This window comes from Zingiber officinale, chromosome 5A (genome assembly GCF_018446385.1).
Source record: "Zingiber officinale cultivar Zhangliang chromosome 5A, Zo_v1.1, whole genome shotgun sequence".
Classification (NCBI taxonomy): domain Eukaryota; kingdom Viridiplantae; phylum Streptophyta; class Magnoliopsida; order Zingiberales; family Zingiberaceae; genus Zingiber; species Zingiber officinale.
The window spans coordinates 37940206-37948092 of record NC_055994.1 but is presented as its reverse complement, the minus strand read 5'-3'; the positions used below and the strand labels follow the sequence as shown (position 1 = coordinate 37948092).

The window sequence follows — 7887 nt, the reverse complement described above, 5'->3', positions numbered from 1 at the left end:
GGGGATCATCTATGAAGGAATTAACAATTGAATCACAACCCCAAGTGCTTCTTGGCTTTCAGATCTTAGACTACTTGTTAGTTTTCTTTACTTAGCAAATAAAAAAAAAATGATAATTTCAGTTAGCCTCATTGACTATTCCTGAGGGTGACCAACATCGGAGAGCACACGCGACAACCAACCAACTCAGAAGCCTAGCATCCTTTGATTGCACTCTTCATTTGGAGGAAAATTCCTACAAATACGTCGTAGCTGGGGATCGAACCGTGGATGTCTCGGTGACAACTTGAATGTCCTACCGTGACACCATGCTCCGGGGACTTTTTGACTTAGCAAGCACATATCTTATATGGTCATAATATTATTTTTCTTTATATAATTACTGTTTACAATAGGGTAATGACTAATGATAATCATTTTGTCATAATAATTAGGCTTTTATATTCATTCTTTTTTGATCTTCAAGTGTGGTAAATTAACATTTATATTGTATTTCACGTATTCATTTTTTAACTTTAATATGATTCATCTTTAATTTATAGTATTTGATGCTAAGAATTGAATTTAGACTCGTAGAAGATTAAAAGGGCCAGTACTAGATCAGACCAAATTTAAATTCAAATTTAATGGTAATTGAAGAGAGCTGGTCTGAAATCATCTGGACCGTTCATCCAAAATTTAATGAAATATGAGCCATCCATTAAAAATATGGTTTATTAAGTTCATAGGAGCATAGATCATAGTTATTGATGAAGATACGAAGGTTTTTAGTCTCGATCTAAATTGATCTAACGTTGATCAAGATATGAAACATTCTGGATTGTCCGTTCAGATATGAGATCAGATCCAAATCTGATGGTCACAGAGCTTCGTGACAGTGCTGATCGCATCTTTGTCCGATTGCTTCCTCACACTACCTCTCACGACGCTATCTTCTCCCGACGCACTCGCTGCACCCTCTCGCCTCACCACCAACGGCTGGCGGCATCATCTCCACCCTCACCACCGCCGGCCGGGCTCCATCCCCTCTCCATCGTCCCTCACTTCACGGAAGCAAGCTCTGGACAGCCACCACGCCTCCACCTCTTCATCTCACCGGCGGCTATCACAACTTTATCTCCACCTCCTCTTTGGGTTAGAAGAGGAGGAACCGGTCATCTTCTTCTTCCTCTTTGAGTTATAAGAGGAGAAGCACCTCCCTCTCACCGGCGCATCCACCCCTCTTCTTCGGGTTAGAAGAAGAGGGCTCACCCTTCCGTCTCTGGCCATCCACAGTTTCTTCCAGCGAACTCATTGCCACCTCTCCACTTCAGGTTAGAATAGGAGAGCTCTCCATTTCTCCCGGGCAGCACCTTCGCCGCCATCAGCCCCCTTCCTTCATCAGATTTTGGGCAGCAATCTCTTCATCATATTCCGGGTAGCAGCCCCTCTTTTACATGGTTGTTAGTTCAATGTAGCTGATGTTTATTTTTGTTACCTGATGAATGCTTGTATTGGATTGTTCTCCCATGTTTAGAATTGCACGTACTTGTGATTCATGCAATTCATGCTCACTATGTGTTTGACAAATTTCCTCTTACATTCTTGTTACTTTTAGTTGTGTCAGTGCATTTCAATTCATTTCATATTCCAGCAATGTTTTATTTTAATTGGATGTTAGTGATAGTTGTTCTTCATTTTGATGTCATTAGGTTACATTAGTTAGGTTTTGTTAGTTCCTCTATGTTTTATTTCATGCTTAGTTTCATTTAATGCTTGCTTTGTGTTTTCCTTAATTCCTCGCCGTCATAGTTTAGGTTAGATTAGGTTATATTTACTCGCATTGTCTTTTATTTATTAGAATTAGATTTTATTATATGCATTGTTTTTCATTTCATAGGCTTAGAACTCAAACCCAAATCCCCCATTGTCATGTCAAAACTCTAAGTAATAATAAATCAATCCTAAGAACTATCATCCATTGTTACATTTGTTAGGAGACAAACCCGAGTCATCCTTATGCTATATTAGCGTAGAAAGGGTTCAGTAACTTAATTATAATTTGATACACCCGTAATATGATATACAGGTGTTCGTATTAAATTTTGACGATGTTGCTGGGAATGTTAGCAATGTTTGATAACTTAGGATTATTTTTCTATTGCTTTACGAAAATTCATGTTTGATAACTTAGGATTATTTTTCTATTGCTTTACGAAAATTCAAAAATTGTTCAGGGCTTAATTTATTATATCCATGCGTTTTATCTCTTAAGCTTCCTTTGTCTGATGATTTTGTTGTTTCAGTGTTTCAGGACTAGGAAATTATTTCAACGGCCATTGATCAATGCTTTCAATGATTTGGAGGTGTTAATCAGGTTTATAATCCAAGAATGAGTTCTTGTCTAATGTGTGGTCGTCTAGCCCATTCAATTTATCAATGCCCCATTATGTACCGGAAGCAAATGCATTTACTAGTGAATCTAAGTGTTACTAACATCACTATCAGGACGTGTATGATCCAGCTGTTAGCACTCATATTCATGGTTGCGTCAACTTAGTACTATCAACCCCAACAAATTCCTGAGTAGTATGGGAATACACAACAGTAGAATATTGAGCACCCTTAATGTTATAATTTAGACGGGATGAACCATCAAAATTTCATGTATGGAGGTATACCACAATAGAGTATTCAACCTCCCCCAACACATCAGAGTCCACATGGATTTCAAGATGACTCAGTGCTTACTAGACCTCAGACATTCCATTAGATCTAGACAATTCCCTGGGAACATTTCAAGAGTTTAGTGAAAAAGTTCATGGCCCCAGTCAAGCAAACTTGCAATATCTTGAGGAGGTTGCCCAACGAATGATATTGCAAATTCAGTAACAAACATTGCAAATATAACATCAACATAAAGAATATATGCTCTAGGCCCAACAATGAGCAGAGGAATCAAGTCGGAAGTTACAGATGCAGTTGAATCAACTTACAACATATGTCGCCCAATGACAAGTACAACACTCTAGTGAGGAGATGGATTGTAGAGCTTGTGACATTCCTGATTTTGATTCTGAGGCACTACAAGACTCCTCTAGTATTTTGTACTGTGATGGTGTAGTCGATGATTCTAACACTGTTGATGTTGATGTTGATGTTGATGTTGATGTTGTTGTTGTAGATTCGAAATGCAAAATTTTGATTAACACGATTGAGGCTACAAAATTTGATTTTGTTGATGAGGGAAGTGTAGGGACTTATGCAGAGGAGGTAAAGCCCTAAGAATCACTTTCTTCGGTTGCACCACCATCGAAGCCAGAACCACAAGAGGAAATCACATTCACTTTTCTAGAACCTTCAGGTACCTTTAAGCATTATAAGGTTAGTATGTCTTCTGATTTTTTTTAAAAATTTTGTGAAGGTGCATATTATTGATTTTATTGAATGTGATTTATTGTTCGATACATGTTCAATAAAGATTGACTCTATTACATCTCTTTCTTATCCCGCATGTGTGCGGGAGACACTCTCTTTCCTTGGCCATACATGTTTGGCAAAAATCGAGCTCTTAGAGTACATACTCCAATTGAACCACCTTCGACCACCAAGTTCTAAGGAAGAAAGAGTGATCATGATTTCGATTGTAATTATTCTATTCTAGGGTTGGATGCTCAAATTGAACTTTCTTCAACCGTTCGAGAGAACGTTCAAGGAGACGGTGATGGAGGGAATGCCACTTGACAATCACATGATGAATGTAACACCCCACCCTCTTCACTACTGGACTGTGAGGGCGGAGCGCTACTGGACTACTAACTTTACTTAATTAGAGTTGTTCACATGTAAAGATCAATACATAAACTCTAAAAAAACTCAAACATACAATTAACTAGCAGCGGAAGACTAAATGACTCATCTAATACATTCTACTCAACTCTTTGTTAATAAATTCTTATGCTAAATCCCAAGGCTTCTATAGTCCAGGCATCACACATCCATCCGCACCTCCTTGTCGCCTTCCTTTGCTATAACTTTTCTTTTCCTGTATCTGCAGTAAGAGGAAAATGCAACTATAAGCAAAATTGCTTAGTAAGCGCTATCTAACTCACAAAACTCGAATATGCATGTAACTGGAAGAAGTCTAAAACTGAATGCTCAGAAAGAAATACTACTCATACTCATCTACTAATAAAAGAACAAGACATGCTGAAATGCTAAACATGTAAAGCTACTCATGCTCAGAAAATAGCAAAGAATAGTAAGCTAATCTAAATAACATGCTAGCATAAAAGAAAACTCAGCTTGCTGATTTTAAAACAAAGTAAAACTTAATTCATCTGTTTTAAACTTATTCTTTAATTCACTTGTTTAAAACTTATTCTTTAATACTTTATACTTATGTAAAAATTACTTTACTTGTTCAAAAACTTATACTTATAATACTTCAAAATAATAATCAACTTCTCTTGGGCCCGGCAACTGTGCTTTTACTTTTGTAACGACCCGACCCATTTGGCGGCCCATTTGGCGGCTCATTTGGCGTCCCTCGGGTCGTCGACCGTCGACCGTCGGCCGTCGGCCGTGCCGTTACTACTAAGTTATCTAAACCTAGGGACGACTATGGGAGCCTAACCCAAGGACAACTGAGAGTCCAGCACAGTGCCACTGATAAAAGTAAAATACTTGTTATCTTTTAATACTTTTAATATATAATGCCTCGGCATTTTCTTTAGCACCTTGTGTGCCAAATTCCCTAAAGTCTTGACTTTAGGATCTACTTAAGGCCTTGGCATTTTTCTTTCTTTTCTTTATCTTTCTTATACTTTTCTTAAACTCAAAATACTGATAGGGAATTCAAAATTTGTAATTGAAATGTTTAATGAAAAATCTACACTGCAATGCTTAATTAAAATCTGCATTATAAGCTTACATAAAAATCTGCACTTATAATCTTAATTAAAATCTGTACTATAAGCTTAAATAAAAATCTGCACTATAAGCTTAATTAAAATCTGCACTATAGGCTTAATTAAAATCTGCACTATAAGCCTAAATAAAAATCTGCACTATGAGCTTAATTAAAATCTGCACTATAGGCTTAATTAAAATCTGCACTATAAGCTTAATTAAAATCTGCTCTATAAGCTTAATTAAAATCTGCACTATAAGTTTACATAAAAATCTACATATGAGATTAATTAAAAATCTGCACTATAAGCGTTCATCATGCTTCGAATTCAAGAAGAACAAAGGTCCGAAACTACCCTTACTGCAGGTGAGAAGCACTTACCTTGATTCTTGGACTCCCAACCGAACAAAAAGGGCTTCTAGGACCTTGGCCGGCCGCTGGAGACGATGCCCTAACTCCCTTTCGTTTTCTGCCTGGGCTCCGCCATTGTACGCAGAAGAGAAGGAGAGAATGGTTTAAGTCACGAGAAAACAGAGCATCAACTTATCCCTTTTTATAACTTAATATTTCTGTTAACTCCTTAAATAAATTCGCTATCTTTTCTAAACAAACAAATCTAATATCAACTTATCCCTTTTATAATATTCTGTTAACTATCTTAAATAAATTCGCTACCTTTTCTAAACAGACAAATCCAACATCAACTTATCCCTTTTATAATCCAATATTCTGTTAACTATCTTAAATAAATTCGCTGCCTTTTCTAAATAGAAAAATCCATTTGCCACCTGGTCAGTTGGGTTTTGACCGAGCCAAAGGTCGTGGGTTCAATTCTCGGCTTGGACATTTTTTTGTCGAAACTTCCTTCGTTTAGTAAAAATACCAAACGACTTCCAAAAATTACATAAAAATACTCTAAAAATTTATAAAAATCCCTAGAATATTTCTATAGCATTTTTAAATATTTTTAAATTACTTTTAGGACTCTAATTGAGGAAATTTGGGTCGTTACAATGAAGACTCTCTCTGTTGCTTGGACCACCCCACTATCGATGTGGATGTTGCTTTTGAATCGTCTTCAACCGTCGGGAATAAAGGGGAGTTCGTCCTTTAATTTTTTTTGTTACTTCATACTTTTTTGTACTTCATACTTTGCTTTCAAATTTTGTTTTCATGGTTTGCACTTTGTTTGGTTTATAGTTCATTTGGTTTTAAATAAATCTCTATGTGTGCTTCCTAGAAGTAATATCTTGAGAATAGTAAAAGTTCTTTAAGTTTGACCATCAAATTTTAGATTATTTGACATGATTGAATTACATATTATCGGTTAGTATGGTGATGAATTCTCTTTTGATTAATTGAGTTTGATTGTCAAAAAATCACCTAGAGAGAACTACCTTAAGCGTATTCTCTATTATCTTTTTGTGTGATATGCACTCATGATAATTGAATTCTAGAACTTGCTTTACTTCTTTTCAAAATCAAAGAAACATTTGCATGTATGAATGTGATGAAGGATATGTCTTTCCCCATCCTTTGATTTCTTTTTCTTATAAATTCTAGTGAATATCTCACTCAACAAAACTCTACCTTTTCTCATATTTGCTTTGTCTTAATTCTTGAGAGTTGTGATTGACTTCTTGATGAGTTAGGATGTCCAAAATTCTAAGTGTGGAGGAAAAGTGCATATGTTTTGAGTTCATGGAGGTTCCCTATTTTAATTGATTGGAAATTTTGAAATGGTGGTGTAAGATACAGAAAATTAAATAATAAGTATAATTGGAAAAAATAATCTTATTGGATTTTTTTAAAAATTTTAGAAATTTTTCTTAATTTAAACGAAGTCCGTATGATACGTTTAAGGAGATAGAGTTATTAGGCGTGGAGAAAGCCTGTTTGGAATATCTCTTAAATGAGAGTTGATTGATTTCGTTAACTTAGGTTGGGATTAATTAAAGACTAAGTATACCTAATTTTCCTTTCTTTTATTTCTCCCGATTACTTTGTTTATTTCCCGGATCTTTCCGCCCCTCCCTTGCGTCCTCACATCACACGACGCCACATCCATCTCTCTCTCTCTCCCATCTCGTGATGTCATCGCGACATCGACTAAGTCGCTAGATAATTGATAGTGCTGGAAATTTCATTATGTGTAAATCCCCTGTACAAAAATTTTGTACGAGCACATAACCTTTCCTAGCAACCCACATGCTTGATCAGACATGTGTTTGATCAATCAAGCAAAATCTTGATTGATCAAAGCGTACCTTGATCGAAGTACAAGATTGCTGACCTCTTGTGTTGGTATTCAAATTGATATCCAAAATCGATATGAAGAAAACAAAACCAATTATGCAACGGAATTAAAGAACTAGTTGTACATTTTTTCGTAGCTAAAAACCTCTTGATCTTCTACTGTATTCCTCTCCTCTTCTTGGACGTCGTGTGGATGTGTGCGACGATCTACCAAGATAAAACACACGAACCTCTTCTTCCTTTCCAAGCCGCCTACCACCAAAGAATGCAAAGCAAAAGGGGTGCCTCCTTCTTCTTCTTTTCCTCCAAATCGCCGGCCACCTAGGTGCTTCTTCTCTTCTTTTTCTTCTCCTCCAAGCCCCAGCTACCAAGGGGAGATGGGGTGTGGCCCTAGATGTTAGCTAGAGCCCTAGAGTCAATCATTTGATGATTGTATTATAGACTTGTTGTATCATATTCTATATAAATAAAGGAATTTGGTTTTTTGGTTAATATACTTATTTGTATTGGTGCCAAATAAACTAAGTATAATAACGTCCTTGAGTAGAAGGTTCTTACCTATATCAATCGGTTAGCTGAACTTATAGTGAGATGATATAGGGAACACTACTCTTAATCATTCCTAGTCGAGTATTAACATTCATGGGCAATGTTAATGCAATAAGACTAGCATGTAGGTCAACTCGATGACTTGATCTCACAAGTCATGGATATAGAGATATTAAGTTGACACATGGGTA

The 7887-nt window shown here is 36.4% G+C and overlaps 1 long non-coding RNA gene across 1 annotated transcript; it reads left to right on the top strand.

The window, feature by feature from the left end:
- Positions 1–873: 873 nt before the first annotated feature.
- On the top strand, positions 874–3135 carry LOC121980433. The gene is made up of 2 exons (XR_006111532.1): positions 874–1417; positions 2286–3135. It is a non-coding gene; the product is annotated as an uncharacterized LOC121980433 (long non-coding RNA).
- Positions 3136–7887: the final 4752 nt, after the last annotated feature.